The sequence below is a fragment of the Corvus brachyrhynchos genome, unplaced genomic scaffold (genome assembly GCF_000691975.1).
Source record: "Corvus brachyrhynchos isolate BGI_N302 unplaced genomic scaffold, ASM69197v1 scaffold44, whole genome shotgun sequence".
NCBI lineage: Eukaryota > Metazoa > Chordata > Aves > Passeriformes > Corvidae > Corvus > Corvus brachyrhynchos.
Genome location: NW_008238359.1, coordinates 2,851,891 through 2,873,234, shown reverse-complemented (window position 1 = coordinate 2,873,234; position 21,344 = coordinate 2,851,891). Strand labels below are relative to the sequence as shown.

The window sequence follows — 21,344 nt, the reverse complement described above, 5'->3', positions numbered from 1 at the left end:
TGGAAGTGTTCGAGGCCAGGCTGGATGGGGCTCTGGGCAACCTGGTCTAGTGGGAGGTGCCTCTGCACACGGCAGAGAGGGCTGGGAATAGATGATCTTTAGGGTGTCTTCCAACACAGCTCATTCTGTGATTCTATAATTGTACAATTTAATTGATCAACCCAGGACAAAACAAGCTCCATCTTTTCCTTGGGGTTTTGTTTTTTCTGATGACTTAGTGACTTACATTGAGTCAATGTGGTGGAAGCATTTGCCATGGAGGAGAGAGAAAGAAGGGGGTACAAGCAGCTTTGTGGAGGTGATGAGGGTTTAGGCTAGTCCCATGACTAGGAGTTTTTTCTAGATTGCCAACTATTTACAGCAGTTTTATTGTACTGATATGAAGTCTAATTTTATTCATGTTAAAATACAGAGTGCACTTTTTCATTACAGTCTTCTATCTTCAGGACAATCTTTTGAACCATCCTGATTAGTAGGCCTTGAAGCAGTTGTCTTCTAACAGTTTGCTGCATTCTTTTTGAACCCATCATATAGTTGTGATTGCCACAAAAAAAAGTTTCAAAATTTAAGATCATGCAATGAGTGAATAAGCCTTCCTGTTTTTCTGCTTTAACCTCTCAATTTGGTAATTTCATTAGATGACTCCTACTTTGTGGGTTATACAGCAAGATATATTCCTTCTACTCTTTGGTTTTGTTTTTGTATTCCACACTGAAAATCCCCATCCTACTTTATCTATTCTGCAAGTCTTTCCATATTCCTGATAATCTTTGCAGCCTTTTCCTCTGTCTTTGTTAATTCTCTGTATTTTAGAGATGGGTAGACCCAAAATGCATGCAGCATTAAGAGAAACGCATGTTGCCTTATAAAACATCGTCCCATATTATATTTAGTCTGGAGAAAAGGAGGCTCGGGGGAAACCTTATTGCTTCCTACAACTGCCTGAAAGGAGGCTGTAGCCTGGTGGGGGGTCAGTCTCTTGTCCCCAGCTACAAGTGACAAGACAGAGGAAATGACCTCAAGTGGCACCAGGGAAAGTTTAGATCAGATATTAGGAAAATTTCTTCACTGAAAGAGGGATCAGGCATTGGAACAGGCTGCTGAGGAAGTAGTGGATTCACCATGCCTGAAAGTGTTCAATAAGTGTGTGGATGGGGTGCTTAGGGACATGGTTTAGTGGTGGGCCTGGCAGTGCTGGGTTAATGGTTAGGCTCAATGATCTCACAGGTCTTTTCCAACATAAATGATTCTATGATGTTTCTCCTTTCATTGTCTATTTTTTCCCTAATGTATTTCCAAATTTTCCCTGCACATTTAACTGGCATGAGCAGAGAGCCAGTATTTGTAGAGGACATCCCATGGAGATCCCTCAGCCAACTTTCTGTGTGGCACCAGTTAATTTAGAGCCCACATTGTGTATGCATTGTTAGAATTGTTTTTCCCTTTATGCATTACTTTGCTTTTATTGATACTGAATTTCATCTGATGTTTTTATCACCCAGCTTGTTACTCAGTACTGTGAAAGTAGGTTGTAGTGTAATGGTTGGAGGCTTCGTGAGAGAATCAGAAAGCCCAGAAATGAAACAGGCTCTCATTTTGACTTTTATTCTTGTCCTGGGGATAATCTGAACAAAAATATAACCAACAAAATACTTTTTTTATAAAGTAAGAACAACCAGCCTGCCTGTCTTGTGACAGGCATATGACTGTGAAGTTGTCTGTTGCTCAAATGTTTTTACTTCTCATCGTCAGCATCTAACAGAGTCTTTTTTCTTATACTTCTTTCTAGCCAGTGTTTGCTCTTCCCCAAAACAGCAAATTGTGCCCTTGCTTTCTCTGTACTGGAGCACCAGAATCCTGATACCAAGGGACAACTTAATGATCATCTTCTCACAGCCTGACATGTTTCCCCTGTACCTCCATCTCCTTTCTATCCTAAAATCCCTCTTGCGTTCATGATGCCCTGCAAAGACACCTGGGATTTGGAAACTTGCTACTCTCTTGGTTTTGCTTTTATCTCACAAGAAAGAGTGAGCAGACAAAGCCACCTGCCTGTCACTTAGAGCCCTGCTTGCTGGCAAGTACTTGGTCTACCTGAACAGGGCTTTCTTTAGGGCTTAGCTTTTATGGCTTATTATAGTTGCTGCTGTTCGCTATCTTATTTGGGATTGGAGGGATGCACAAATGACTCATATAGGAGCTACAAACCATTGCTTGCAGCCCTGCATACCCCCCCATATGCTTTAAAATGTCATCTGTTTGTGGCTTTCTGTGCCAAACGCTACTGATCATGGGCTCTGGAGAGCAACGTTATTGTACACCTGCATCACTTTGGTTTGTATCCTTTTATACCTTCTGCATAATTAATGTTTTGTTGAATTTTATGTATTTATTTATTTTGGCTGATGTCTTCTCCAGAGATTATTAGACACACCAAGGATCTAGTTGAGAATATGGTAACAGAGAAGAAGGGGATATCAGAAGCTGATATTAGGGAAGAAAAGTGGATCTTTTAGGGGGTGAGAAAATGGGGGAACACCAGGAAGAGAGGGACCTCTTCCAACTCTTTCATTAGAGCTGGATTCCTGCAGCCGGTGCTCTATTGTGCTCTCTGCACTGAAGACTCTTTTGATTCCTTTTTTCCTTTGTTTTTTTTTTCCCGCCCTCCATTTCAGAGCATGAAAGACTAAAAAGTCTGTAACATCTCTGCTGTGCATGACATACATAAATCAATAAAATCAGGAAACCCAGCCCCAGCAAAGCTGCCCAATCGAATGTGAGCATGTGGGGGCATATATTCTTCATATGTCAATACTCCTGTTTGTTTCTCTCTCCTTCCCTCTGCTCAAATGAAAACACCTGGAGTTAATTTAACACAGACTATGTGGTAGCTCACCTTGCCATCATGTTTCCTTATTAAGGAATTTCATTAAGGCATTTTTTTGGAATGTGCACTGCCTTGGCAGACTGAAGGTTTGGAAGTGGACACTCCCAGCAACAAAGATTTTTTGGAGATAACAAAAGCCAATCACATTCAATCTTGTTTGAATCCCCAAAGCACCACAATGCTTTAACCTAACCCAGGGCCAGATCCAAGAATCTTTACTGTTAATTCAAAGGCTCCTGTTGGTTTTAATGGTCTCTGGATCAGGCTTTTTCATTTTTTTTTGGAATAGTGCTGGCTCCCCCAGTGCAGAAGCACAAAATTGCCATGAAAATTGAAGGCTGGTTTGGAAATGGATGTCATTTCCACTGCCGGACTAATTGAGAGTGTGAGGCTGGGAGTGGCATAGGTTTGAGGTTTTCTTGATGTTTCCAAGTAAGTCAAAGTTCCTATAATGAAAACATGTAGAGTGGTGTTTTGTAACTATTTTTATACCTACATCAGACTTGATATTAGTGGCTTTGAATTATTTAATGTTTTTCTTCCTCAGCTGTCATCTCCAGTGAGTCCCCATTGCAGGGCCGCGGGAGTTGTTGTGTAAGGAACAAAGCAGGAGCCTGGCATTGGCTGCTGGGGGGGCTGATGTTGCCTCGTTTTGTTTTGTTTCATGTCTTTAATCCTATTTTATCCTTTTTCTTGCTGGTGAGAGGGACATCAGGCCAAGGTATTAAATCATACTGACCGGCGTGGGCTGAAAATGAAGTACATGCCAGCTAAAGACACAAATGGGGAGTTTTCTGCTTAAACCACCGAGCGCTAATGTCTGTCACATAGGAAGAGCCAACTATTTAACATTCAGTCTATTCAAAAAACATTATTATGTCCCAATGGTAATTTAAAACCACATCTGTTAGAACCATATGTGGGGAAAGTTTACCTTATTTTTTTTAGCCTTTTTTTTTTAAGTCCCAAGTTACCCTGCTTATAGGGTTATCTTCAATGTGGGCCTCTTTCAAAATTTCAGACTGACAGCCATGAAATGCCAGGAACAAAAGAACTAAATGAATTGAACTATTTATCTTTTTTCCTTTGTAATTAATGTGTGTGCTGTTAGTGGATATCTGCAAGTAAACGTCCAGCTTTGAAAGGAAACCTATGTATTGGGATCATGCCTCATACTTCTGTTGTCTATAACTTGGTATTTGTTTTTTCGTCTGAGTTGTTGGATACTTCACAGGTTTTTTCCTCACTGTTATTCAAGCTTTCTATTAACAATGCATGTGACCTTTGAATATAGCTCTTCTGGGCAGTCAGACCCTCTAATTTTTACTTTGTGGAATTGCCATTGGATTATTGTGTCCTTACAAATAGAAGATATAGATTTGTTTTCAAAGCATCCCATCATTGTTATCTGACCAGCACTCACTGGCATAAGCTTGAGATCCTTAAACCTAAGCCGTGCTAATGGCATATCTGACATGGTGAAGTTGGCTCCATGCAGCACTCAGGTCAAAATATCTGCTACAGGTCCCTCATTATGTGATGGAGAAAAGGCTCTGTTACCTCTACATCAAGTGCAACTTTGCCATGTCTTTGTGTTCCTGTTCATCCCATGTAAAGGCAAGCGCCTGAGTGAATTGTTTTGACAGATGGTAACTGGGGGCAAACAGACAGGCACAGAAGTTAAAGGAGCTCTTCATTCCTTCACCCTGTTACCTGCTCCCTCTGCTTGAGAAGAGTCTTCAATAAAACCTGGACAAAACTGTGCTTGGTGAGACCATGCATTGTGTTGTGGTAGGGAGCATTTCCATTATGCTGCCCCACTTCGCTGAATTCTAGTTTTGGATGGTGTTAGCAGGAAGAGCTGTGCTTTGGTTATGGTGGTCAGGCTGGAACACCAAATACTGGTGCTCAAGCTGTGATCCCCTGTGGGTAACTAAAATTGTGTGTGTTATGTGATGAATTTAGAACACTCCAGGCCTCAAGCTACAATTCCAAATATCCCCTCATAATAAACAACAAATAATTGCTCTTCTGAGGCTTTTATATAAGTGTCAAAAGCTTAGCCTTTTGGAGAATCCCACAGAAATCTCAGCCCTTCCTTGAAGTAATGGATTTTCCCATTAAGTGCATCCACATCTGTTAGCAGCATCAAGCTTTCTACAGTTTGTCCTTTACAAACAGGCCTAACATCAACGAGAAATAATCAAAAAGTAAATAGATAAGCGTGTAAGTAATAATAAAGCCACTGTTCATGAGTTACATCTTTCCAGTGGCATTCACAGCATGGCATATTGTGCATGCCCCTCCAGCTGTGTCTTAAGCACTGAACAATGAATTTCTTAGGTAAACAGGATGTTAGTGATCCTGATGTACAGAGCACCTGATGACCCAAGAGTTAAATATGCAGCTATAAATAGCATGCCTGCTTTGATGGGATGCATTGTATTGTAATTTTAGCACTAATTAAAGTTGGGTTGTGGGCATGAAATATCTCAGTCTTTCAGAAACATGTAAATATCTGAAATTAAGCTGGTTTTTGTTGTCTGACTGTTTTGGCAGAGTTGTGCCATTGCATATGAAGTTTTATGAGTAGGAATATAATAAAGATGGGTTTGCATGTCAATGAGCAGCATTTTTGATTCATTTTGGGTTAATCAAGTGCTGGAGTTAAATTGGAATGCGTTAATTTGTTCTTGGTTTAAAATGAGACTCCGCTGTGTCCTGTAGCAAGTTTGATGCTCAAAAGGTTTTGTGGGGTTGATTGCTTCCAGATAAGTGGGAAAGTAGCTATGCTGAAAAAAAACCACTTTAACCTGAATGATGTGCATGGAAAATGTGGGGGGAAAAATGAAGAAAGCTACAAGAGAAACAACACATTTTTATGTTTTTGGCAAAGCTTACTTCATATTCCTACTCCCTGTCCTTGTGTGATCCCTGAGCACTTGATGGATGAGAAAGATAATTGTTGATCATTTCATGAAGCTCTGCCAGTAACACATACCAAATATAATTAAACCTTCAATTTTGTGCTTTTAAATACATTTTCTCACCAAATATAGCAATTAACCACTTTCTGTCAGAGCAGGAGGAGGTAAGGTGTTTTGGGTCCTATTTCCTAGGTCCCTTTAGTGTGAAATGTGGGGGTTTCATTTTCAAAACAATTCCACATTTCTGTTAGATTATTTCACCTTTGAAGTTCCATGAGAGTCATTCCGGAACTTCAGGAAAATTGCCACAAATGATGCTTTTTCTTGTTAAGCTGCTTTGCATGGTTGAGTTGGACCAGTTCCAGTAATTCCTTGTCTTACTAGGTAAATCACTGCAAGACTCTTGCAGCTGGGACAATGAAAAAGGGAAGTTTAATGTAATTCATCTCTGTCATTCATCTATTCCTATGGTATAGATTTCAGGCTAATTTCTTGGAGAAAGTATCTTTAAAATGTCTGTTGTCAAGCTGATCCATTTCATCCAAGGTTATTGTTCTTTTGTCTATAATATAGACAAAATATTTGATTATGATCAACTTGGATGCAGCCATGATCCTATTCAAAAGGAGGATAGATGTTGTCCTTTTCTCTAAGTGAGAATACCCAAGAAAGCATCATTTTGGAATGACAGCTCTCAAACAGATGAATCACTTTTAAAGGAAAACAAGGGAAATGGCAGATTGTTAATACCTGGTGGAGACTTAGAGCATAGCCTGTCCATGGCAGTGGGTCTCCAACTGCTCAAAGCCCAATTCCACTGGGACAATGCAGCGCAATGCATTTTGCTCTCTCCTTGAGCATGAGGGCATGCTCCATTAGCTGACACTTGTTTTCACAGCATATGTGCCAGACAGCTCGGTCAGGAGCTGAACAAGCCCCAGTCTCACAGATCGTGTCCCACAGGGCAAGTTAGATGATTCCCTTTTTTGTTACTGTTTCTTGGTCGTTATAGAGACATTATTTAAAGGACATATTCCCCAGGCCACCTTTTCCAGTTTCCTGGGGGAACTTTAAATTTGAAACATAAATCTAAAACAATTCCAGATGTCCTGATCTAGTTACACTGACTAGTTATTGAGAAGACACCTTGACCATAGTAAGTAGTTTAAAGGAGGGGACATGGGGACTTCTGATCCATTTGCAGCTCTCTTTTGTGACCCAGAAGAACACATTTGTATTTTTGTCTCAATTAATCTGTCCATAGAAAAAGTTTTCTAATAACTTCCTAGTTATTTCCTCTTTGCCACATCATTTTGGAGTCTTGGAAGCTCTGTCTCATTCTCCCTTCTCTTAATATATTGCTGCAGTGTCCTGGCAGCATTCATTTTAGGCTACAGAAATTCAGTCCATCATTCTTTTCACGAAATTATTGGATGGGAATCACATTTAAAGTCAAAATGGGAAGTAGAAAGTTAGTTGACCTGTCTTTTGGGACATTTGGTTTTATTAGGTTCCTACATGTGTTTACTTTGATCCCCTCAATGTTATCCTAGAAGATGATTCCAGGCCAGATTGTAAAAATGTCAGTTTCTTCAAACATGTGAACAAAATCCTTTCTAAATTTGTCAGATCTTTTGAATTACAGGCCTAGTGTTCTGTATGAAACAGAATTGTTACTTTCACTTTGGAAAGATTAGCGATTTAGCTGTCAAGAGCCCACAGGATCCAGCACCGTCTATAACAGGCTGTGTTCGGAATAGGTGCATGCACTCCCAAACCTACATTGTCCCAAATAGCGTATCTAGAAATTATCTGAATTCTGAATCATACCAAAAGAGCTGAATCCTGTGTCACTCTTGCAATAAGTATGTATTTCCTTTCTGCAGATCCCATATTCATGAGAGATTGACAATTTCAGAGCACGCACTTCAGCTGGAGAGTGTCTTGTCCTTACCCCATCTGGAGTCCCGCATTCATCTCTGGGCCTTCAGCACAGGAAGGACACGGACTTGTTGGAGCAGGTCCAACAAAATGAGGGCCACAAAAATGCTCAGAGGGCTGGAGCACCTCTTCTCTGAAGACAGGCTAAGAGAAATGGTGTTGCTCAGCCTGGGGAAGACAAGGCTTAGGGTAGCCTTAGCACAACATTTCATTATGTAAAAGGAGCTTGTAAGAAAGATGAGGACAGACTTTTTAATTGGGTCTCTAGCAATAGGACAAGGAGTAATGAATAGTTTTAAGCTAAACGAGATTTAGATAAGATGCAAGGAAGAAATTTTTTTACAATGAAGGTGGTGAAACACTGGCACAGGTTGTCCAGAGGAGTCGTAGATGCCCCATCCCTGAAAACATTCAAGGTCAGGCTGGATGGGGCTCTGAACAGCCTGTTCTAGTTGAAGATGTCCCTGCTCATTGCAGGGGAGCTGGTCTAGATAAGAGTTAAAGGTCCCCTTTGATTCAAACCATTCTATGATTCTATGACTGTCTTCTAGGAAAGGGGGAAAAAAAGGTTAAGGGGGAAAGAGGGATGAAAAGCAGACCTGGGTACAAAATCACTCCAAGTTACCGCCCTTGGTGATCGAATTTTCTACTTTCTCATCCCAAGCATAGTTTTAAAAGTGGAATAATGTGTCAAAACTATCTCAGATGCAGCATTAGCAGAGTGTTGGATGACAACCCCATTAAATCAGTTTAGATATAGTCCCCTCAAATAGGAAGCTGATAGGTGGTAACAATATAGTTAACTTTCCTGCTTGTTTTATCAGCAATGACTCAGTGTTTTCTACCCTGAAAACTGGGGTAGAGACAGAAGATGCCAAGGGAAGCAGACTAGTTGGCATGCAAATAGAGAAAAGATCTGCGTTCCTGGAAGAAAGCAAGCTCCTTTGTTGCCTTAATTTTTCCTCATTAGTTTTACAAAAGAACCATGTAAAGAACAAAATTAAAACATACAGTTATCTCAACAGTTTGGTCAAGTACCACTTATGTCCAGGCTGCTTTCTGCCTCTCTGAATGAAGGTGTTGGGAGAAGTATGTGACTGGGAGGTGGAGAAAGCCTTCTCTAAGTCTAGAAGATGTCTCTAACTTGTGACTGGTTGGAACAACAGATTTACTTAAGCTACACAAATCAGAAACCTTATAAAAGGGCCATACAGGATGAGTCAGATTAATACATATAAAAAGATCAGATCTTCAAACTGAAACAGACAGAAACATCAGGAAAGGCGGATCCAAAATAAGCTGATGAAGCCTAAATATTTTCAAACCTTCGTAACAATTATGGGAGTTTAGACATCATTTTGAGGGGCCATCCAGAGGAGAGAAAAAGAGTAGGAAAATATTTTTTAGGGAGACTAACACAAGAAACCTCCATCTTCTCTTACAAGCTGCAGTGGGAGATATGATGAAGACAGATAACAAAACTCTGAGGGAAAGATGCCAAAATTTTTTCCAGTATCTGTCCAGTTAAAGCAGCTATTTAGTGAGCCTATCCAAAGCAGATGCTGCTTTTCTCTTTGATAAAGGACAGTGCAGGAGCTCTGGGTAGTAACTTACCTTGTGGTCTCCAAAGAGCTGCTTACTAATAGAAATTAAAGCAGCCACCACAGTCCAACTGGTATCAAATCTGTTTTCTCGTCTCCTGTTAACTTACAGTGAACATGGTGAGGAAAGGTTCCCTGCCAAGACCCACTGTGCTAAGAGTCAGAAAATCCTGTGGGTTAGGTCCCTTTCTTCTTCAGATCTCCTTGGCAGGAATCTGCATTGGCCAAGGCCCAGGGAATTCTAGCTAATAAATTATTGTGTTGGAGGGACTGCTCACCCTGTAGCCATGCTAATTAGGTTCTTACCAGCAAATCAGGTCAGTTTATATTCTTGATTTTAATGTAGGACAGGCATACGGGACCACATGTTGTAGGGGGCTTTTTATTTGCAAAACTAGGCAGAGTCATAGTTTGTAAGAAAACCCCTCTCAAATTCTAGGATTTTCTAAGTCTCTTTGAGGTAAAACTGGTATGTCAGTTACTCCCTGTCATTTCTTGTTATTGGCTCTGTATCTTGATGGTCCTAATTAGAAATTCTTTATGACTGATAAGACAGCTAGCACCTAGGTAAGAAGGTATCAGAATGACACAGATGTCCTTGGTATATATTCTTCACACCCCAACTACTCTTTGAAAAAGTTCCATACGATTATTAATAACTCCAACTTGAGAAACAGTGACTTGAAGAGATAAAGACAGAGGCATTGTGAAATTATATCTTGCAGGAGTATATTGAGTATATTTCAAAAAAGAAAAAAAACTCCACAAAAATGTTTTATGGTAAAGGGTTTAGTTTTTGGAATCACAACAGGATCTAGTATTGCCAAGGACTTATGATGACAGAAGAGCTGCTTTAGTAATCAAACTATGTAAGAAGAAAGCCCAGAGGTTAAAGGCCCCTCTGTGAGATGAGTAAGTGTATAATGGTTTAAGTATTCCTATTACTTGTCTGTAGTTATCTGCAGGTGTCAGCTGACTCTTAATAACCCCAATACATTAATTCAAAATGGTTTTTATCCTTCATAAAGTATATTGGATACAGCAACACAGATTAACTAATCCCTGTCTGTGTAAGAAGAGCTATTTCTGTCTGAAGTTTTATTCATAAAGGGAATTGTTCAGGTACAGTGTATGAGTCTCTCTCCATAAGTTATTATTGATATTTTTAGTTTCTTATGTGTCTTTCCAATTAACTTTTTACAAGATTATAGACTCCATTTCCTAGATTTATGTTGCTGCGCATGTTTATCAGTGACTTGGGATAAAAAATATGGCCATTGCCAATAGTTTGCAGGTGATCTAAAAAGTTGGGGGAGTTAGTAATGGAAGAGTAGGAGATACTGACAGAGATCTATGTTTCTTGGTGAGCTGTGTACAGACAAGTGATCTCATCTCTAATGTAATGGAACATAAACCCTTATTTATTGCAAAGAAAAGTAAAAGCAAGACATGCTTTTCATAGGGGATCTCTTTATCCAGGCACTCCAAAACTGTGATACACTTCTCTGGCATTAAGAATAAATAGGTAAAGGAGGAGCTTTTGGTTTAATGTGAAACTTTAGTCAAGTACATGAACAGAGAAGTCTCATGTAGTCAATAGTGAAACCATCTCACTATGTGGCATGGGTTAGCTTCTGTTGAAATACTTCTTTAGTTGGGTACCAGTGGGAAAGACAAGGATGTTTATAAACTAGAGAAAATTTAGAGAAGAGATATGAGAATAATTAAAGGCTTGGTAAGATATCACACAGTGAACAACAGGGAAAACACCAGTTGTTTAGCTCCTCAAAGTGCAAGTTAAGGACTGATGGGATCATTTTGCCTACTTGCAGAGGCAACAGAAATTCACTGGCAGGGGGCTCTGCTGGACAGATGCAGCAAGAGGTATCAGTAAAAAATATCAGGAAACTGACTCTAGAAAAAGTCATCTGAAGCAGAATGTGTATTATTTACTACGAAGGGCACAGCCTGAGGAGGAATGTAACCATTCTCTAGAGGAGGAATATATTTGGGGTTTTGTACTTTTTAGTAAATACTTTTGCTCAAGCTTGAATTACCGACATCCTGCACTATGTGTTGCATGAAGAATCTTCCTAGTGGTCTCTCTCATCTGTATAACTTCTGAATACACAATATACATCTATTTTGATATTCAGGACCTCATTCTTGTAATCTCCCATGGTGGATAGTGGTGATCTTTGCCCTGTGCATGTTTAGAAATAATGACAACTATATTTCCTGAGCATAGCTTTGATTTCCAGAACTATTCAGAGGTTTTTTGTTGAGTTTTTTTTTTGCCTGTCAGGAGCTTGCTCAGAGGTACTCACTTGTCCTAAATCTGAATAAAAGAAAACTGAACATGTAAGAAAGCAGGTTTTCTTTTAATCATCTGGATTGATTGCTATTCTTCATATTTTGCACTAATCTGCATATGTACAAAATGAATGCAAATCACTTATAATTTGATAGCAGTTTACATCCCTGTATACCCCATATGTGACAAGAGATAGAGAATGTGAAGCAGCAGAAATTCAAGTGTCTGCTACTGGGTCTAGATTGAACTGGAATTTATGAATAGATACAGAAGTGAAATAAATCTTCTAAAAATGGTCGACTCTGGAAAGAGAAAATGGTTCTTTTCTGATTTTGAGGGGATTGAAGTGGAGAAAGCATGGATATGAATATATAGTACTTATATAATCTGAAATTTGTTATCTGTTGCTCATCCAGAGAGATCTCAGTACAAGCAGATGGGTCCCATTATGCACCACATTTGGTTTTTTGCAGTCTCAAGTTCCCTCTTAGTTTTCTGGTTTGGCCCAGCCTGCAACACTACTTTCCCATCACACAGAGTTCTGTTTTCTTTTAAGAAGAACACAACAAGAAATCCATTAATCTTATTAGCAAGCAAAGAAAAAAGTAAGGAAAAAGGAAAACTGTGTTCTCTCCTTTCTTCAGTGTTACTGAAATGGAAGCTGAAACTCTGATCTGCTCCTAGCATCGTTCTCTATTGCCTATGTATGTACTTCTTAGTAACTCTGTGACTGCATGGAAGTTGAGACATAAGCACTTGGGAATGGCTGTGAACAAACATGAACAGGTCTGGAGGCAGAGGTGGCTGCTGACTTCTTAAAACTACTGTGCCTTGCTTGGAGTTGTTCATTTATACATTCCCTCAAACTGAAACCAAATTAAGACAACTTAAAATCAAAATAATATGATCCACCAACAAATTTCACTAACTTGGGTGTTTTCAAACACCTGTAAACTTGATTATTGTGGCCTCTGGATGGAGAAAACCACAGAGTGGTTTGGGTTAGAAGGGACATTAAAGACTGGCTCTTTCCACCCCGCCTGTTATGGGCGGGGACCCCTTCCACTAGACCAGCTTGCTCAGAGCCCCATCCAACCTGGCCTTGAACACTTCCAGGGATGGGACACCCATGGCTTCTCTGGGCAGCCTGTGCCAGTTCCTCACCACCCTCATAGTGAAGAATTGTTTCCTAATAGCTAAACTAAACCTACTCACTTTGAGTCTGAAGCCATTCCTCTTTGTCCTATCATTCCCTGCCCTTGTCAAAAATCCCTCTCCAACTCTCTTGTAGCCCCTTTGGGTACTGAAAAGTGCTCTAAAGTCTCCCTGGAGTCTTTTCTTCTCCAGAGTGAGCAATCCCAACTCTTAGCCTGTCTAAGAGTTGGGATTGCTCACTCTGGAGCAGAGCCTGTGTTCCAGTCCTCTGAGCATCTTTTTTGCCCTCCTTGTTCTTAACTGGCCCTGCATTTTGCAGCTACTTACAGGAGTGCAAGATAAATCCCACAAGAGAATACTAGGGCTAAGTCACTTCATAAAATTCTGGACTACATGGACTAAGACACCTTTTAGTACTAAGATTTAATAAAGAGCAAGCTAAATGAGAAGATTGTGGATGGTGGCATCCATTTGTCCCTTGGTGATTTTGGCCCACGGCTGTTCATACTTTACAGTCAAACAAGAAGAAGAGCAAATCCCAAAAGTCTGGACTATAAAGAAAGAAATACTCCTGTCCAGTTTGTATTTCCAAGTATTCTCATTTCAGTCATTCCAAGTAGAGCAGAGATCGGCAATATCTCATCTGCTGTCAGAAGTGGGGAGAAAATGGGACAAGGACTTTGGCTTTATGGCAATGGATGGGCTTTTTGGGAATGGGGATGGAAGAGGCAAACTTAGCATTACGAAACCACATTATTTGGCTTCCAGATAACTTGTTGGACTCTACAAAATTTAGCAGACCATAGGTTCATCAGCATGACTACAGGTAATGGTAGCTTGCAAAGGCAACAGTGTTCAAGGCCTTATTCCTTTTATTTTAATTTAGTGTTTTGTTTGTCAAACAATAGCTTTTATTGCAGCTTAAAACACCTGACAACTGATTATTGAACCAATAATTGTGACAATGTAAAATACCTACTCCTTGCACGAAGTCTTGCTTATCACAATTCATGCTTTGCTGACATGGGGCCAATTTAATGTACTTACATTCTTTTAGTTTTTCTTCACTGCATTCCTGTTTTAACTGATAATTCCCAAAGCACTTAAGGAAGTGAAGAATTAATGAAGAATGATATGAAAGTTTCCTCCTTTTCTAAGGGACTTTCTCAGACTGGGACCTGAAATGCCTAATATATTGATTTTAGAAACACTCTATTTTTTATAACAGAGGTCCACTGGCAATTTAAAAAGGGGATGGCTAATCTGAAAAGCAATTGTTTCTCTGTGATACCTTTAGCCCTATTTGTCATTGCTTTTATCTTTGTCATTTTCTGTTGTCCCAAGAATTGATTCTTCTACATGAAATTTAGCCTATCCTCCATGTAAAATTTCCCATGAGTAAAACTAATAGTAAAGGCTACTACACAACATATTACCCAAGGCTGAGGTAGCTATTCTGACTCTCTATTTTTATTTAATGCTATATATTTATTTATCTTTACCCCTGGGGATGGGTTTTCATTCCCATTAGTTTAATTATAGGCTGGTATGACTCAACTGGCATCACTGGGATATGTTCACAATCAGTGGTTTTATTGAGTGGTGAATCCCTATACCCTGGAAATTTGGTTTTGATCCATAGACTCATCCATGTTAAACAATGCAATATAGTCTCTCCCATAGTTATTTATGAGTCTGCTACAGCAAATGAGAAACAGGCTTCAGATTATAGGTGCTCTTTTCATTTCTCCAAGATGATTGAAAGGAGAGTTTCATCAAGCACATGTTATCAAGTCACTGACTATCACTGCTCACTGCAGTCTCTGTCCCTTGTTTATAGGCAGATTTGTGAGAAGCAGCCTCTTTGCAGAGTGGCCCTGCTTCATAGAGATAGAAGACCATTTAGTGCACATGGTATTTATGTTTGGTTAAAGAGAGTCCTTTGATTAGCTCAAAATTTGTACTATAATGACTATAAGGGTTAAGGTAAGCAATGTTCTGCTATATGTGGTAGGGCTTACTTAAACAGGAAAAGTAATTTTATCGATCAAGCTGTTGTGTGTTGACTCCAGACAGCAGCTAACAACCCCCCTAGCTATTCACTCACTCCCTCACAGTGGGTCAGGGAAGAGAATCAGAAGAGTAAAAGTGAGAAAAGTCATGGATTGAGATAAAGACAATTCAATAGGTAAAGGAAAAGCTGTGTACACAAGCAAAGCAAGTCAAGGAATTCATTCACCACTTCCCATGAGCTGGCAGGTGTCCAGCCACATGCAGGAGAGCAGGGCTCCATCACGTTTAATGGTGACTTGGAAAGACAAACATCATCACTCTAAACATCCCTTCTTTCTTCTTCACCCAGCTTTATTTCTAAGTACAACATTATACAGTCTGGGATATCCCTTGGGTCAGTTGGGGTCAGCTGTCCTGACTATGTCCCCTCCCAACTCCTTGTGCACCCCCAGCCTCTTCACTGGTGGGGCAGGGTGAGGAACAGAAAAATCTTTGATTCTGTGTAAGCTGACACTGAAATTAACAGGGTTTCACTCAGTTTGTGGCAAGCAGAGTATGTCCAAAAATGTTTGGCATATTCAGCTCATTTCCAAAATCTCTCAAATATAATGTTGGATCCTCAGAGAAAAGTGCTGGGGCTTGTACCCTTCTTGAGGACCACTGCACATCAGAGAACTGCAAGCAGGAGCCATTGATGCAGAAGCTTGTGCAATATATGTGTGTTTGTGTCACATCAACAGCAGAAGGTCACATTTAATTTTCTCCCAGAAGAGCACCCTCTGAGCTGACACATGGAGATAAAGATACTACTCATTATAGCAGTTGTGATTTTTCTACCCAAATAGCTTGTGTGGGAAGGAGATCAGCCTCCAGTCCCTTGAGTACAAACCAATCTATACAGCAGCCCCTCAGCTTGCTGAGCCAGCAGAGCAGCTCCTGTTTGCTGTCTAATTTCAGATAAGAGTTAAACATAAATAATAATAATACCAAAAAGTCTGATTATCTTGCAAAAAAAGGTTTAAGTGCTGCTTATATAATCTTTGGGGGAAAACATAACTGTAAAAAGACTAAGAGAAAAAAACAAAAACAAAACCAAAAACAGATAAAACTCCAAACTGAGTATTTAGTTCCTTGGTACTAAAGTATCCAGAATTCAGTTCTCTTTACATCTAAATTAAATATGTGAAACACAAACCAGGGCATTTTGGATATATGTTGGACAATGTCCTTTTAGATATATTCTGCTTTTCTATCTGAAGGACAGATCCTGAAGTGGCAGATCCTTGATTATCTTCTGAAAGAAATTATATATTTTTATACCAGTTGAGGATCTCACCTCATTAGAAATCTCTTGACTTTCCTAAATGAGTCGTGCAGTTGTCTCATGGTTTGTCATTAGGACTTCCCCAATGTCTGCTCATTAAGGGCACTTTCCCTTTGTCTGCAAGCTTGGCAATAAATAATTACCTATCAGATTCCCAGCATGAATTCTGGAAGGGTTTTGAAAGGGGGATATAGGTAGGAAGAAGAGAAGAGGGAGTAATTAAATGGGATTATTGTGGAAAAGAAAGCGGATAGAGAAAAATAGGCAAGAGAACCAAAAAAAAAAAGCTAGGAGAGATGTTTCCATAATCAGGGAACAAATTAGGAGAACTCCAGGATGGGAATAATATTTCCTTTATAAGCAGCAGAATCTGGGGGAGAAGAGGTAAGAAGATGGGGAGTGAAAGAGGAGAAGAGACAGATTCCTGGAGGCAGTGAGGAAAACACTCACCACGCAGGGAAAGTGACAGAAAGACAGCTGAGTAGAAAGACAGGGATCCAAAACCAGTGGGGATGGACTGAAGATTGCTCTTCTAAAAAGTTGCTGTATTCTTGCCTCTGTTCCCTTTCAAACTGAACTGCTTTAATTTGTTTGCTTGTTTTATTTTTTAATGGTTTTTCAAGGTGCAGTTTAATTTGAGTTATATGGATGCTATGCTTGTGATAGCAATCACCTGCTTTGAATTTGCACATTTGGTATAAATAGTTCTGTGTCTACTTTCTATTTGCACACAATAAAGATAGTGTTTAAAATGATAAAGTCAATAGATTTGCACTTAGGAAACTTCAGGAAATGAAAGCACAATAATGCAGAATAATTCTACTTTAATCTGTTCTCTGTAGCCTGATATCCTATGGTCTAGGATTGACTATCATGTTCATATGTGATTATGATTGCGATATGTTCATATGTATGCATGATTAAACAAGAAGCAGTGAAGCCTGGAAAATAAGGAAAACCAAAGTAAGAAAGATTTATGTGTGTGTGTGTCTGTGAAAGTCCACAGCAATGGGGAGAGGAGAATTTTTTCAAAACAGGATGTTTCTCAAAGTTTTTTCAGCTCTTGAAAACACAAGGACTGGGAAGGAGAACATTAGTTCAAGAGATAAGAAGACTGGAAAGTGAGAAGGATCAAATCAAAACCACCTTCAGTTTATCTCTCAAGATCATGGAGAGAAGAGATGCTTGTCTAAAAGACAGAAACAGTATTACTAAGCATGAAGAAAAAAACAGCAGAAAACCATCTTTATGGTTTTTTATTTTCCAAGATAGAGCAAATATATGTTGTCTTCCCATTGCAAAAGAGCAATTGAAAGGTATTATCTCCATTTTAATAAGTAGTAATTCCTTGACTCTGAACACATAATATTTAGGAAAAAGAACAAGTAGAGTGAGTCCAAGAAGGGGGAGAACACACTTTTTCATTGTGATTAATATCCTACTGTTGCTTACATATGGTCCATATTGAGTGAATGGACAAAGTACTCAGCCTTGAAACCAGTATGCAAATGTAGACTTAATTAGGTGGTTGGAAGGTCCAATTTGCCTGGCACCTTCTTTTTTCCTGGTTGAACCTTCCTATAAAGTCAAGGGATAATACTAGTAGCGTCAGGTATTTATGCTACATAAATAAATTTTGTCTCTGTTTTTTAACCAGAAAGCAAATAGAGGAACCCAAAGCATATCAGATGATGTCTCAACTGGCTTACTTTGTAATGGTTATAATGTCTTATTTCTGTGAAACAAAGGAAGGTAGCCCTTATTGGTACATGCTGCCCACAGAATATCTGAAGTCCCTCTCTGTTGCTCCTTATTAGCTCTCTTCACAGAAGGAATTCCATAAGGAATGATTCTAAAAGCCCAGGGGTAGGTACTGGGGCAGGGGGGCAATACTTGACAGTGTCACCAGCCTACTTGGAAGAAAAATGTATCATCTGTATGTCTGCAGGGTACAGATGGGATTTAACTGTGTCTGGTTTGTGTGCACCTCATGTTTACCATAAATCCTAATGCTTCCCTTCATCAGTGAGCTCTGCTAACCCCAGAGACACTTACCTATGTTTAAGAGTCTCATTGTAGCTCTTTATCTCATCTTTCTTTCCAAGCTCTGTATCCACACATATGGGGAGGACACCCATATTTTATTTCTCTTCTCTTCTCTTCTCTTCTCTTCTCTTCTCTTCTCTTCTCTTCTCTTCTCTTCTCTTCTCTTCTCTTCTCTTCTTGTATGTTAAAAAAATGAGGGCTAAGGAAAGAACTTGAAAAGGAGGGGAAAAGGAATATATTCCTTCAATTAAATCCATGGTGAAAATGAAATCAGACATACATATGTGATTCATTCAGACATATTTTTGCTCTGTCTGAATCCTCCTGTTTTCTCATTTATGGGCAGAAAAATTATTCCTTACAGTTCCCAATACTTTTCAAACAGTAAGACTGTAAGTATTGCTTTTCCTTGTTAGCTAGTGTATCTTCTGTAAGGCTTGTTGTTTGACTAATTTTAGTAAAATGAAGAAACAACTCAGAATGTCCTTCTTTTAGGAATGGGGATGGTTTTTTCAAACCTTGTATCATGCTCTTATCTTGTGTTTTTGCACAACAGCGGACAGAATGCACAGTTATACCCTCTAGTCTTTAAAAAACAGTAACTAATAATAAGATAATAAGATAAAATAAATAATAAAGCAAAACATTAGTAACAAAATAATAATAATATGGATAAAAATTTTAAAATAGCTTAAAAATTAATAATAAAATAGAAAAGCAAAAGTTAACTCTCACCCATTGACTTCAGACTTTGAGTAACCTACTAGTCTGATTCTGTCTTCTGCAGAGCATCTTCTCTGCAGCACAGTGACGTAAAATAAATTACTTGCCTAAAGAATTTGAGATCACCAGAGAAAAAGCACCACATGAATGTGTCATATCGTGAGACAGGAGAATAATCACAAACAGTCATAATAGCTCAAATAAATCAGTATGGAAAAATAATCCTTTGAGCAGCTAGTCCAGCAAAAAAATAGCTCCAATGACTTGGTGCCTCTTTCATCTTGAGTGATGGAAATTTATAAAGACACAATGAAACATAAAACATTCACCCCATGGCTTTTTTTCTTTGGAGAACAATGACTTTTTGATGCAATTAAAGTCAGAGGCCTGGAAGTTTTGTACTGTGTTTTCATGGGCATGGGGTTTTGTGTCTCTAGTATATCTCCCTCTGCTTAATGAAGTATTCTTTAAAAATATTGTAAAACTGCCTTTTTCATTTTTAAGTAGTCACTAAAAATTGCTAATATTAGTTCCCTCCTAATCACGTGTATTGCAAGGCAAAGCCTGAAAGAAGGTTGAAACATGATATAAAATGTGCTAATTTGATAATGAACAGCAATGCACAATATGTCTTCAGTGCATTTTTCTCATATAATTCCACTTGATCCCTTGGCATATCAAATGCCAAATGAAGCAGCTGAGTTAATTTTAATTCCCCTCTCTCCTTTTCTTGCACTATTTTTCCTTTGGTTTTCTCAAAAATTTTAGCTGTGTCTGGTTTTGATTCTGTAACAGCAAATGTTTCCTAGTGTCAGGTGTGTATCAGAACAGAAGGAGTGTCTGCATGCACTGTCCAGCCCATCACAAGAAATTTTGGGCCCTGGAGCTTTCAGTGGTGTTTGAGCAAATCATGTAGACTATGTACCCCAGGAGGCAACATTTCCACTTTATTCAACTTCACAAGTATAAGATGAAGGTGGCTGTCAAATGGGGTACTGAAATTCAGTGTCTCCGGCAAATCACCCCTGTACGTCTTAGAGGCAGAGAATGCTCTGTCCTGCTTTTTCTGTCACTGTCTGGCTTCCGGCAATCTGTCAGCACTACCCACATTTGGGCACAATTTGGAGTCTGTAGAATAGCTAAAACTCTATAGTAACCAGCTGCAATGAAGTGTAAGTGGAGGCAATCACAGGAAACATTTTTCTCCACTGCATTTAAGGCTCTATGTTCCTTTCCAGGTTACTTGCATCCCTAGAAGTGACTAGCGTGGAAGAGGCTCCAAAAATGCAGATGGCCTCCAGGCTCTATCTTGTGGAGGGATCTTGAAATAAAAAGTATCAAAAATATGATCTATATAAGCCTTAATGTGGCAAGTTCTTCTTGGGGCAGCTTCTGTCATAGCATGAGAGCTACTTGATCATTGTGCAAATATCATGTGATACCTCTAGTCTCTGACCACTTGTCCCTGAGTACACAGTGGCAATTACTTCTACCATCACTTGGGAGTATGACCTTAAATTCAGTGGAAAAGCATGTCCCTTAGACCAGACTCTTCATCTCATCACCCTGCAAAGTAGATAAAGTCTTACAGACTGGTGGTAGGAATGTGAATACCACACTATTTCCCTGTGGTCCCATGTGCTCATAATGCATTATTGGGAGTTTGTCAGTGAATGTGTGGGAAATTTTTTAGCATGTATAACAGGCAGCCTTATTTTCTCTGGAAAAATACTTGATTTCACATAAGACTTCACAGAATTTAGAATTACTTGGAAAGGTGATAAGTTCTTCATTGTTAGAATAACAGAAATATGGCACTGTAATTCTTCACCCAAGAATATGCCTCAGAACCATCATCAGGGCATTGTGGATCTTGGAAAGATCAAATCAGCGGCACAGAACTCAGGCATGTGAACTTATGGATGTTTTATTCAAGCCTGTCAATGGGTTCCTATAAAAGTTCACTAGTTCTCTCTGTGAGGGCAATCTTTCTAATACGTGCATTGTAACTGACAAATGGCAAATAAAAGAAGGGCCAACACGGAGAAGGATTTGTGGTGTGGTCTGAGGAGTTGGCAGCAAAGAGTGGGAAGTACCATCCTTTGTTCCCAATTGCACTTCTTAGTTGTGTAGCAAAGCAACTGTAATGAAAATCTTGCAAAACAGGCTTGGCAGCAAATTTAATGATTGAGTTTCCGTTCCAAGGAACGAAACTTCAGGACATCCCAAAACCACTGAACATACATAACAGTCAATGCAAAGGAAAGGATCATAGCAATGTTATTTTGTACAGCTGGTACCATTTGGTGATGTCTGTAAGCTGTATTTTCTCCCTAAATGTCAAACATACTACAATTTGTTAAAATCTTGGCCTCAGCAGAATCAGACCAAGCTCCCTTTACCCTCAGGAATG

The 21,344-nt window shown here is 39.3% G+C and overlaps 1 protein-coding gene across 6 annotated transcripts in view; it reads left to right on the top strand.

Moving 5' to 3' along the window:
* Positions 1-21,344, top strand: part of TENM4 (teneurin transmembrane protein 4) — a 1,563,774-nt gene that overhangs the window by 979,055 nt on the left and 563,375 nt on the right. The gene's annotated exons all lie outside the window — the stretch shown is intronic.